A 13,375-nucleotide genomic window follows, 5' to 3' on the forward strand; every position below is an offset into this window, starting at 1 on the left:
ATGGGGTATCAGAACCAGCAGCAGTTCTACCCATATCAACAACAGTCCTCATTCCCTCAGCAGCAGCATTACCCTCAACCATATCAGCAACATCAACCCCCGCAACAACTCTACCCACCTCAGCAGCACCAACCTCCAGGCCCCTTATTTGAAGATCAGATGCAAGCTTTTATGCAAGCTAGCAAACAGGCGATGGAGGCTCAGAGTGCTACCATCAAGCGCCTCGAGACTACAGTTGGACAACTAACATGAGCCTTGAATCAGTTGCAGCAAGAACAGCTAACTGGGAAGTTCCCAAACCAGGACCAACAGCCGCATCAAGCTCATGCCGTGGCGGTAATCAAGGAAAATGCCCCAATACCCACGGAGAAATGGAGAAGCAAAACCGTGCAAGCAATCAAGGCAACCCAATACTCCAGTGAGCCACTGCCACCTGTCACTGTTGCACCAGACCAACCACCACCCAAGCAAGGAGATCGAGGTAGCTTTATTTTTTATATTAGCTTAGGTGGGGTTGAAAAGGTTTTGGGAATGCTTGATTTGGGCGCGGCAATCAATTTGATGCCGCTTGATATTTTTGAGAAATTGGGAAACAAAGAGCTGAAATGCACGAATATTAAGATAGAGCTAGCTGACGGCTCCATTAGCAGCCCACGAGGCCTTGTTGAGGATGTTGAGGTGGTCGTGAGGGGGATTAGAGTCTTGGCTGATTTTGTTGTCCTGGATGTGGGAAAAGGGATTAGAAGCGAGAATGGGCATCTCGTGCTACTTGGCCGACCCTTTATGGCTACCACCCATACTCGCATCGATGTGGGTACGGGAACTGTAAGTATGGTAGGGGCAGGTAGAGCGGTAACATTCTCTGTTTTTGATAAAAAAACCTACTACCCCCACTCCCTTAATTTAAATCTGCTCTTATGTTGAAACATTTGATGCTTTGGATGAAAATTGTATTGTGCAGGACTTCCTTAATAAGCTACAGGAAGAGGACGAGATCGTGGAAGAATTTCTTGCTAACTTGCAAGATGAAAGTGACGTTGAGAGAGAATTCCTGGATAAGCTACAAGAGGAAGATGATAAAGAGCAAGGCTTTCTGTGTGCCTTGCTACTGGAAGAGAAGCTAGATGAGGTTGGGTCACTCAATTTCGTTGGATGTGTGGATAGAGGGCCATCCCAGGATATGAGCATGGAGGACTCATTTGGAGGACCCGCAGCTGCAATTCAAGAAGATGTGTTTACAAGGGCGCTAAGGCAGCTGGAGCTCCAATCGGATTTTGGTTAAGGGGTTCTCTTAGTCGGGTTGGCGGCTTAAAATCTAGCGCTGCATGGGAGGCAGCCCATGTTTTCTTGCTTTTTCTTGTTTCGTTTTTATTTCGTTTCGTTTGTGTTGTGTTTTGTTGCTTTTGTTGTTTGGTGCAGGTTGTTGCGTTGGAGACTGTTTGTTCTTTGGATGAGAGAGAGGCAGACATCGTGGGACATTACAGACTCACCACTGGATCGATATTTAGGGAAGTTTCCTCTTTCACCCCTCATTTTGTTTGCACTGAGGACAATGCCAGAGTTTAAGTGTGGGGGGGGGGTGTTTGTTGGTAGTTGTGAATCCTGTGGGTGTCTTCTTGCTGTGATCTTGGGCTTTCTCCTGTGGGTGTCTTCTTGCTGTGATCTTGGGCTTTCTTGTGTGGGGTGAATGGTCCCCTTATCTTGGATTCTTGTTGTTTTTAAGTGCACCTCGCATGTTGATGGTGGTTCACTAGCGATTCTGGTTGGTGTTTCGAGTGGTTTGTTGTCCTTGTCTTTTGTGATTGAATTGTTCCCAATTTGGTGTTATTAGTTTAATGTTTGAATGCAACACCCTGATGAGCAACTCTTGATGTGATTTGTCCAATAGAGGCTAGGGGGAGTGTTTTCAGTGCAATATCATAATATCTTTCTCTGTGTTGAAATTTATGGTTGGTTGTTGAGTTTTTGATAGCTCTGGATCTCTGTTCCTCTAATGGCATCATTATGAGCATGGGAAACCACGCGAGAATACTTTGGATCACCTCCAAAAGTGTCAATCTCGTGAATTACGGCCCATATATTAAGAGTGAAAATAACTTGACCCCCAAAAAAAAAGAGAAGTGAAATGTGAAAAAATGAAAGAATGTGAAAAAGGATGAGATGTGATTATAAAGGGAACTGCATTAGGAAATTCACCCCTAGCGGAGAATCGGGTCTGATCGGATTTAGTTGCATCACTTTGTTGTTGCATTTTTAAACCTTAACTTTGAACACCTGATTGGGGACATTGATATCTTGAAGGACTTGGTTTGGTTGGTGTTTTGCTTGGTGAGAAGAATCGCTTGTGGATTTTCTGTTGATGTTGTGATTGTTGCTTGAGGACAAGCAAGGATTTAAGTGTGGGGGGGTTGTTTACCTCATTTTTGGGTAGTATTTGCGAGTTTTCTGCTATGCATTCGAGCGTGTTTCTTATCGTTTTGCTCTATTTTTCACGTGCTCGATGACTATTTGGGTGTTCTACTGTCGTGCGCAGGATTCGGGAGTTGTTGAGCGTTTTTGGCATCGTTTCGAGTAATTTTTGGAAGCAAGCTCACGGCCGCCGCTGTGTCACGGCGGCCGCCGTCAAGACGCCGGCCGCGGCCCCACGGCGCGCGCCGTGCAAATCTGGGAGAAATCAGCGAAGGCAGGCCACGGCGGCGCCGTCCCACGGCGGCCGCCATCCACGGTGTTGGACCTTTGAATTCGCCGCTCTGGAGGGCTTCGAATTATCTGCTCGGGGCGACTTCCCTGCTCGAAGTGATTTCTCTGGCAGCGGGGAGCGATTCCTCTGGCAGCGGGGAAACTTCCTTGCTCGCCGCGATTCCTCTGCTCGGGGAGACTTCCCTATTAGCCGCGATTCCTCTGCTCGGGGAGACTTCCCTGCTCGCCGCGATTCCTCTGGTCAGGAGAGCCGCGATTCCTCTGGCACCTCCGACTCCGCTGGACTAGACTCGGCTCCACTTGGCCCCGCTGGAATGGAGGACTCGGCCCTGCTGGCCTTGATCCCGCTGGCGTCGATCCCGCTGGAGTTGATCCCGCCGTCCATGTGTAATTTTGGCAGTTACGTTTATTCCATTTAAAAGCCCATTTTTAGGGTTTTTCACCACACTCTCGATCCCAGCAGCCTCTAGGGCGATTTCCACTATTTTCCTTTGGTTTTTAGAGATTCAAAACATCAACATTCGCTCTCGGATTCATTGGATTACAGGTGATTACACTCTTCATTTCCATTGGATTTGTATTACTTGGATCGCTACGTTTTGTAAGAACTCATTTGTTTCTCTTAGTTAATTTGAATCCTTTGGTTTATTTGAATCCTTTGGTTTATGCTTTTGATGAATGTGATGATTTGAAGTTACTTTCGTTGAATCTTGATAATTTACGTGATTCGTTAGTTCGTCATTGTTTGCCTACGTATTTCTCTTGTTTGAGTATGCTTAGGAATCTCTCTTATGGTGATTTAAGCTTTCTTGAAAACTGAATTTAATGCTTGATTTAGTTTCTTGCCTAGGTAGTAATTAATCGTTGATGTTCATGAGTTTATGATCGTTTGGTTTAGAGTACTAGATTAAAACCCTAGTTGATAGCCTTAATGTTCAATCTCTATGATCTTAGTTATTACATGTCTACTGCATTAGTTAATGTTTATTGCTTCCTTCCGTTTATGTTGTGGTGATTAGAGTGCGAGATAGTGCCAGATCCAACTACCCGATTAGAGTGTTTAGGTTTCCTTTCCGTTTCGTGTGAGTAATACAATTAAAGCCCTGCTAAGCCTTCCGTGTGAGACGACTTGAGTCACCTTACCGCCCTAGGACGACCTCGTATAAATTCGAGTCCATCCGCTAGGTGTTTTTGGATAAGTCATGTTCACTGAGTGCTTTTGTACTCAGCCCTGCATATGTTTTTCAAAAATGTGCAGGTTGAGCTGATGTGATGATGGTGCTGCAATGAGCGGAGTTACGGGGTTGTTAATAAATATGTAACCTGTCTAGAATATGTCTTCATACATATGTCTAGCTACTTTTCCGCTGCAGAGTACTTTTGGTACCATGTTATATATCATGTCGTACTTTAAGTTGAGAGAATAGCTCTTGTTGATGTAATAACTTGATTAACGTCTTATTAAGTTTTATGTCATCTTTCTTTAATGCTTAAACTGAGTCTTACGTTGTCTTTCATTAGACTGTTTTATTTTGCATTAATGAGTAATAATGACGAGTCTTATTAAAATGAGTGAGTTATACGGTTATAAATGTCGCCCCTTTCTTCCCCTTCTTCTTTAACCCCGTCCTTAGTCGTGGATCACTCGGCCTAGCTATCCCTAACTAGGGCGGGCTGCGACATCTACTTTCCTCCTAATGCCTGCCAGCTTTCGTGTGGAACTTTTGGGCATAAGGGATGGTTTTGCCTCCGAATCCGGCCCTCTTGCTTCTGGCACATGCCTCTTTCACGGAAAGTGACAACAATTCTGACCCCTAATGCACCTTTTGCCCACAAGCGGGCCCTGCCAATGAACTACGCCCTCCCAGGCGACCAAACACCAAAAAAAAAAAGTAAACGACTCTATCTAGACCTAAAACAGACTCGAAAACAGAGCACAATCTTGGGCTCATCAATGATTTAAATTGGTTTTCACAAATTCAATTATTTAAGAAAAATTGAGTAAGGATATTATTGGTGTCCTTGACTTAAGAGTTAGTTTTCAAATATTTATTAATTAAATTTTGAAAACCCCGCGTGATGAATCATAGAATGTTAAGCATTTTCCCTAAGATATTAAGTTAGCTTCACGAGACCTATTAAGAATAGAATTTCTTGTAGGCTTTGTGACCAGGGGGATTAGCGCTGCTTTCCCAAGACAGGTTTATATGTGTATGATCTTCAGGCTTTGCCTATCCAGGTGGGCTTACTTTCCAAATGTATAAAGTATGATTGAGTTATTAAGCTCTAAATGTTTCAATGAAATGCAAATTATTTATTCAATAAAATGCAAACTGTTTATCCAATAAAATATTTTGTGCACTCTGCTCCGTTTAAAGCTCGTATAAGTTAATCGATCGAGGTTCTCTCTTGACCTAACACGTTATTTGATAATTGTGTACACCTATTAGCTGACCTGATGGGTTGATCTCCATCGGGCACTAATCATGTATGAGGCGTTACAAGGGTGCTCGACGGGATGTGTTCCGAAGCATTGGGACCCAAATGGGAACTTGGCTGGGTTACGCCCTCAGTTCAAGTAAGCAGGAGTAATGGATCCGTCGGTGGCTAAAAGGTCCGGGATCACAGAGAGTAACGGAAAGGGAGTGTGACATGAGCGCACAAATATGAAAGAAATTATTTTAACATGCTCAGAAGTTCTTTCAATTTAAAACCTTCTAAGTTATGTCAATTATGATTGGATAAATTGCCTTTACGAAAATATGAAATGTTTATGAAAATGCTTGCCCACTGAGTACATTAGTACTTAGCTTAAAAATACTTTCAAATATTTTCAGGTTGGCTGGTCGATGCTGACGGGACGAGCTGAGGCTAGGGTTCAACTTTTTATTTAGACTTCCGCTGTAGCAATAACTCTTGTCTTTTTGTTTTCTCAACTTATGACTTTCATGTTAGATTTAGAATGATATCTCTGATTGAGCTTAAACACTTAAGTCTAAATTTTATGCTAATGAATATTGGTTATCAGAAGCGTGAAACAAAACTTGTGATCCAAAGGGGCTGATGGAGACGCATCCAAGCTGGCCAAGGACAAAATGGATCCTTTGATTATTCAAAGTGGGCCAATCACAAGAGCTAGAGCTAAAAGAATAAAGGAGTCCATGATGTTTTTGCTTGTTGAAATTAAAGCCCAAGTCCAAGACCAATCTACATTGGGTCAAATGGTGAATGTTATTCAAGTTGATGGGCTTGTTCCTACTTGAAGTGTGGGCTCATTACACATATGAATTTTAAAGCCCAATTGAAAAAAAAAATAAAGAGAATTTTCATCTAAAAATGTGCAGCCAAGTTGAAGAGTCATTTGTGGTTACATTTTAGTGTGTAATTATTTGATTTATGAGTCTTAAGTATTGACATTAGTGTTAGGCTCCCTAAAGTCATTTTTCGACCTATAAATAGTCTTGTAAATCACTTGTTTTGAAGACACCATTGATATAAACGAAAATTAGCATTCTTGCTTAGTGAGTTGAATTCTCTTTTGTTGAGTTTTTCAATTGTTTTAGAACTTATCAAGACACTTGAGCAAGATCTTGTGGCTTTCATCCATACCGAGGTTCTTGGCGATTATATAGCCAACGGGTCGAGGTTTCTACGCTCTTAGGGGTTGATCAAACTAGATTCTCGATCTAGGGAGTCCGCTGCCTACTCACATACGTCGAGTTCTTGGGTCATTATATCCAACGGGTCCTTCGTCCACTTCTATCCATATCAGGGGCCTATCCCGATTGTTACCTTCTTTTTGGTTTTAACAAGGATTTTCCTTTGTGTTATTTATATGAATTGGTTGCACCTCGATTGTATTTATTCATTCAAGAATTGGGGTGTGACACTAAACTCCTATGTGTTTTGTTTCCTATAATAGAAGCATATCCAACGACAATCAAAATGCGCTCAATACGTGATTCCTAAAATAACCTCATCACTTCTTGAATATATAATCTCGCAAATTGGTCACGAGTCTCGGGACTAAACTCAACTTGAATTGAAATAATGAAAATAAACTAAAAACACTAAACATATATATCAGTGATAAAAGGCAATCTGGTTAAGACGTCGAATCTATGGGTAATTTCTTATTCTCCCTTCTTGGTCAAGATGTTCATTACAATATTGTGTCTACCGATTATAACTTATCAATGGCTTGTGCCCCCATTCTCACTTGTCATGTGCATTTCCATTGTCTAAAAAAAATCTATCCTTAAGTGTGTTCAAGGTAAGAGACACCCTATACTATTAAGCCATCTTGACCTAACCATGCAATAGGACACCTCATAGCATGCAATTAAATCGAGAAGCATTTAGCCCTAGATAGACCCGAATCTGATATTAAACTTAGGCAGACCGAAGTCTACTTCAACCTCTCGTGCCCGCGAATACTCTCAAGACGCTCAGTGATTGTACACACCCTATAATCTTGATTTATTGGTGATCTAAATCTACTCAATTAATTCATGGCATGTTAACTAATCAAGTCAATTTAGACACTTGGTTATAATGCTCAACACTTCGGGAACACAATTATACAATTATTTAAGAACACAATTAGACCTCATGAGTTTATAAGTTCATATCCACACCATCTATGCCTTGCCCATATCTATAAACTTAGCTACACATAAAGTAAATTGCGAAAACAAAAGATAAATAAAATATAGAAATAAAATAAAGAAAACCTACTATTGCAGAAAAATAAAGCAGGATGCTAATCTGTCAACAAAAACATAAACTAAACTGTCTTGCCCAAAACAGGACTTGAACGACTAAATGCAGAAAAATAAAATATTATTTTTGGCACACACTCTCGCTCCTAACAATTTACGCACCTCTAAAAATGAACTGCGAACAGGTTTATATAGAGATCAAGGCGTGGGCCGAAGGCCAACACGCAGCTAGGGCTTCGGAAGAGTTCGACTCCAGTTGGAGTGTCTAAGTTGTACCCTTGACAGAGTCTTTAAGCTTGAGGACTCTTTCTTGGATAGCTTCGCCCGTGATCCGTGCAAATCCTGAGGCTTTGAACATATCCACTCCGCGCATGGGAAAAAGGAATATTCCCCCGCCTTATCCTCTTGCACCGGATCTGCCACGTCGTCGTTTTGCCCTGGATGTCTGGTTATGATGGTTCCGTCCCTTCCTTCATCCTGCCTTTCTCGTGCCCTCGGTACCTCTCGTGGTGGATGCTTGATTCTGAGAGGTAGTCAGGTCGACATCTTGGTCGACGACAATAGTCTTTACGTCAACTCACTCTCCCAAAAATCAGCTCCAAACTGCCCAGGATCCGATAGAACTCTTCTTCTGAGCGGTACTACCTACTTCATCAACATCATGTCCAGCAAGTCAGCATATGTGACTTTCGATCTTAGGATTGCATCCAACCTGCAGGCTTCGTTAGACTTGATCGTTGAGGCGCCTTCCCAGATCTCATCAGAATTGCTCCATCGTGCCCATTATAGCTTCCACGAGTCCCTGTCCAAACAAGTGTCCTCCCAGACACAAAAACACACAAAAGACTTGATCTAGACCTAGACACAACAAAGAAAATAGCACAAAACTTGGGCTCGTCATCGGTCCACGTCTACCAAAACTGCATTATGTTCGTGTGTCATCCTCAAGAATCTCACCACAAAGTCCATTGTAATGTGTTACTATTTCTATTCGAGTATTTCCAATGGGTTAAGCAACCTAGAGAATTGTTGATGTGAAACTTTCACTTCTTGACATGTTATACATCTTCCAGTTATTGTTCTCTTCATTCATCTCCACCACAAAGTCCATCACAATGTGTTACTATTTCTATTCATGTATTTCCAATGGGTTAAGAAACCTAGACAATCGTTGATGTTCAACTTTCACTTCTTGACATGTAACACCCCAATTTTCATAAACCCTGCAATTTAAAATTTTGAAGAACTAATAGATAAAATAAAATTTCTTGACTATCAAAGTTTAAAATAATTCAAAATCAACTTGCCAAAACTAAAATAGTAACATGACATAAAAAAAAAAGTAAAGAGTTCAACTTAAATGTTCGATGCAAATTCCTTATCCCTAGTCATTCTCGACTTCAACGGCCACCTCAACTCGATACAAAACTGAAAAGATAAGGGGTGGACATATTGAAAATATACTCAGTGAGTAACCATGCAAATATTCACATACGCATAAACATGCCAATAAAACACATTGTTATACACATATTCTGAATTATAAGTGTTTCTGAATCTCTGATCACGTATCATGTAATGATATTTTGAATTTCTGATCATGTATCTAAATATGATATTTTGAATCTCTGATCATGTATTTAGACATGATATTCTAAACATGTAACTGAGCAAGCATAATCAAACATGAACTAAAAGCACATTCAAACATACATGAATATATGAACAAGCATATAATCCTTCACCTTAATGTCGTAGATAATAAAGTCAACAAATTTCGGGATGGAAAACTTACATGCACCGCACCTAATCACATAAAATACAACGCTTTTTAAAAAAATTCCTACAATAACTTAAACTAAATTCTATATTAAATCTTATACTTCCTCCGTCTCACTTATCTTGGCACATTTGCTTTTGACACAAAAATTAAGAACAAAAGGTTAAGAGTGTAAAGTGGGTAGGGACCACTTATTTTATGTGTTTAGAGATGGTAGGGACCACATACTATTTTTGAAAAATATCATTATAAATAGGACAAGTTAAAAAGGAAAGTGTGCCAAGATAAGTGGGACGTAGGGAGTATAATTATATATATATATATATATATATATATATATGATAGAGTTCTATGGAGACCATCAAAAATTTAGAGAACGAAGACCAAATCCTGTGCGTCGATCTTGGTATATCCAAGGGTGATATCTGGTGAAGATTTGATATTTTCGTTAATTGTCATAGCGAGGTTGTTGGAAAGAAAAATCAAGAGGAACCAGAGGTTAGTGAGGAAGTTGGAATGGGATCGGCAGATGAGGAAGAACTTTCCCAAGAAAGAGAAACCAAGAAGAAGGCAACAGGGAAAGGCAAAGAGAAATTGAGCCAGGCTGAGCCCATAATCCCCTTCCCAGGCAGAATGGCCAAAGAACAGGAAAAGGAAGAACTAACTGAATTGGTGAAAATCTTCAAAAAGGTGGAAGTCAATATGCCCCTTCTGGTCGCACTACGCTCTATGCCCAGATGTGCGAAATTCCTCAAGGAACTCTACACTCGGAAAGTCAAATATACTGATGATGCCAAGTTTTAGGTGGGCGAGTCAGTATCCGCAGTCTTACAAAGAGATATGCCCATAAAGTGTGGGGATCCAGGAATGTTCTACATCCCTTGTATAATAGGAACCATGAAGGTGGAGAAGGCAATGATTTACCTAGGGGCATCCATCAACGTTATGCCTTTATCCATGTATCAGGATCTAGAGATAGGACCACTAAAGCCTACCCGAGTGGTGATTCAACTGGCAGACAGGTCAAACGTATACCCAGAGGGAATACTGGAAGACGTTTTGATCAAAATGGAGGAACTCATTTTTCCAGCAGACTTCTACATCCTTGACATGGGGAAGTCAAAAGCACGTGACCCAGTTATGCTTTTGGGTAAACCATTTCTAAAGACTGCCAGGACATGCATCGATTGTGATACGGGCAAACTGACATGTCAGTTCGAATGAGAGACAGTGACATTCGACATATATAACGCCATGAAGCATCCAGCTGACACAGAGATGGTAAAAAGTGTCGACATAATCGATAGAGTTGTTGAGGAGGTTTTGCCCACAACAACATTCAGGGAACCTTTTGACGTGATAATCCAGAATGGCATCACCGAGAAAGACATTCAGGAGGAACCACTGCGGGAGGCGGTGAAGATGTTAAATGCTTGGAGCGAAGGAGTCAACCACACAGAAGCTCTAAACATCCCTACCTTGAAGGAAGAAGATCGATTGGTGCCCTCAATCCATAGAGCTCCCAAGCTCAACCTGAAATCTCTGCCCAAACATCTCAAGTATATCTTTTTGGGCGATAATGACACTTTGCCCGTAATCATCAACTCAGAGTTGACACCCGAAGATGAAAACAAGGTCAAGAAGACCCTGGGTAATTACAAGGAAGTTATTGGATGGACCCTTGCCGATATCAAGGGCATAAGCCCTACCGTGTGTATGCACCGCATATTGCTAGAAGAAGATGCAATTCCCGTCCGAGACCCCCAGAGGAAGCTAAATCCAGCCATGAAAGAAGTTGTGATGAAGGAGATACTCAAACTATTAGATTTGGGCATAATATACCCAATTTCCGATAGTAGATGGGTAAGCCCTGTGCACGTTGTGCCCAAGAAGTCTGGCATACAAGTAGTAGAGAATGAGTTCCGAGAATTGATTGCTACAAGGTTGCAAATCGGCTGGAGAGTGTGTATCGACTACCGCAAGCTCAATCAGAAGACAATGAAGGATCACTTCCCTTTGCCTTTCATCGATGAGATGCTCGAAAGACTTGCGGGGAATCAATATTTATGTTTTCTGGATGGATACTCGAGATATATGCAGATTTGGGTTGCAGAAGAGGATCAAGGCAAAACCACATTGACCTGCCCTTTCGGCACTTTGGCCTATCGAAGGATGCCATTTGGGCTATGCAACGCCCCTGGAACATTTCAAAGGTGCTTGATGAGCATCTTCTCGGATCTTCTCGAGAACTGCATCGAGGTGTTTATGGATGACTTCACTGTCTATGGGCAAACCTTCGACTCATGCGTTGCTAATTTGGAAAAGTTGCTGAAAAGGTGCGTTGACAAGAGTTTGGTTTTGAACTATGAAAAGTGCCACTTTATGGTCAAAGAAGGGATTGTGCTCGGGCATGTGATCTCAGGCAGAGGAATAGAAGTGGACAAAGCCAAGATTGAAATTATAGCAAAGTTGCCCTACCCAACAAACATCAAGCACTTGCGAGGATTTGTCGGGCATGCTGGCTTCTACAGAAGGTTCGTCAAGAATTTTGCAAAAATCGCTCAACCCATGGCAAGGCTGCTCCAAAATGAAGTCGAATGGAATTTTGATTAAGACTGTAAGGAGGCTTTCCAGATCTTGAAGAACAATCTGATCTCCGCACCCATAATACAACCTCCAGACTGGGGGATGCCTTTTGAGGTGATGTGCGACGCTAGTGGATATGCCATAGGGGCAGTTCTTGGACAAAAGCGGGGAAAGGAAAGTCATGTCATCTACTATACCTCAAAAACCCTGAATGGAGCTCAAGTCAATTACTCCACAACAGAGAAGGAGATGTTGTCAGTAGTGTTCGCCTTCGAGAAATTCAGATCCTACTTGCTTGGAGGAAAGACCACAGTCTACACTGATCATGCGGCCCTGAAGTACCTTTTGGCCAAAAAGGAGTCAAAGCCCAGATTGATCCGATGGGTTCTACTTTTGCAAGAATTCGACGTTGAGTTTAAGGACAAGGCTGGAGCACAGAATCAAGTGGCCGATCATCTGAGCAGGATATTGAGAAAAGAAGAAGGGGAACCAATCATAGAAATGTTCCCTGATGAGCAGTTGTTCCATGCCCAAGAAAGAAAAGAAGACCCTTGGTATGCTGACTTGTGCAACTACTTATGCTCTGGATATGTGCCCTCCGGGTACACTTATGCCCAGAAGAAGAAATTGGCCAAGGAGAGTAGGGAGTACATTTGGGACGAACCATATCTATTCCCCAGAGCAATCATCAGCGACCAAGGATCCCATTTTTGCAACTTCTCGATCGAAAACATGTTCAAAAAATATGGCGTTCAATATCGGGTCTCAACAGCCTACCACCCACAAGCCAATGATCAGGCAGAACTATCAAATCGCATCATCAAAACAATCCTGCGAAAGACCGTTGGCCCAACAGGGAAGGACTGGAGTTTAAAGCTGGAAGATGCCTTATGGGCATATCGTACCGCATACAAGACTCCATTTGGAATGTCACCATATTGAATGGTGTATGGCAAGAGATGTCATCTACCGGTAGAACTGGAGCACAAGGCATTTTGGGCAGTCAATAAGGTGAACTACGACTGGAACAAGGCAGGGCAAGCAAGGAGGCTAGAGATCCAAGAGCTTGAGAAAATCAGAAGAGAAGCATACGATAATGCAGTGCTCTACAAAGAAAGAATGAAGAAAAGCCACGATGCCCTGATCACAAACAAGCAGTTCAGCTTTGGGCAAAAGGTACTCTTGTACCAAACGCAGTTCAAATTCGCCAAAGGCAAGCTGAGCACCAAGTGGGCTGGACCCTTTGAAGTACAAGCCCAATTCCCAAATGGGGCCGTCGAAGTCAAAAGTCTAAAGTCGGGAGCAGTATTCAAGGTGAATGGACAAAGACTGAAAGCTTATTATGGGCATGAACCAAACGTTGGGGAGGAACTAGATCTCTCACCAACCACAAACCACCTGGTTTGGTTTGGAGGTACCACGTCATGCTCAGGACGATAAATAAAGCACTAGCCAGGAGGTAACCTGGTGTTTTATTTTTATTTTTCTTCTTTCTGTTCACAAGTTTGTGTTTTCTTTTGTTTTGCCTAGGAACTAGGTTTTGCCCACAGCAGTGGGCAGGGTTGAGTTTCCCGCTTCTGCGGGGGTT

The sequence above is a fragment of the Salvia miltiorrhiza genome, chromosome 8 (genome assembly GCF_028751815.1).
Source record: "Salvia miltiorrhiza cultivar Shanhuang (shh) chromosome 8, IMPLAD_Smil_shh, whole genome shotgun sequence".
Classification (NCBI taxonomy): domain Eukaryota; kingdom Viridiplantae; phylum Streptophyta; class Magnoliopsida; order Lamiales; family Lamiaceae; genus Salvia; species Salvia miltiorrhiza.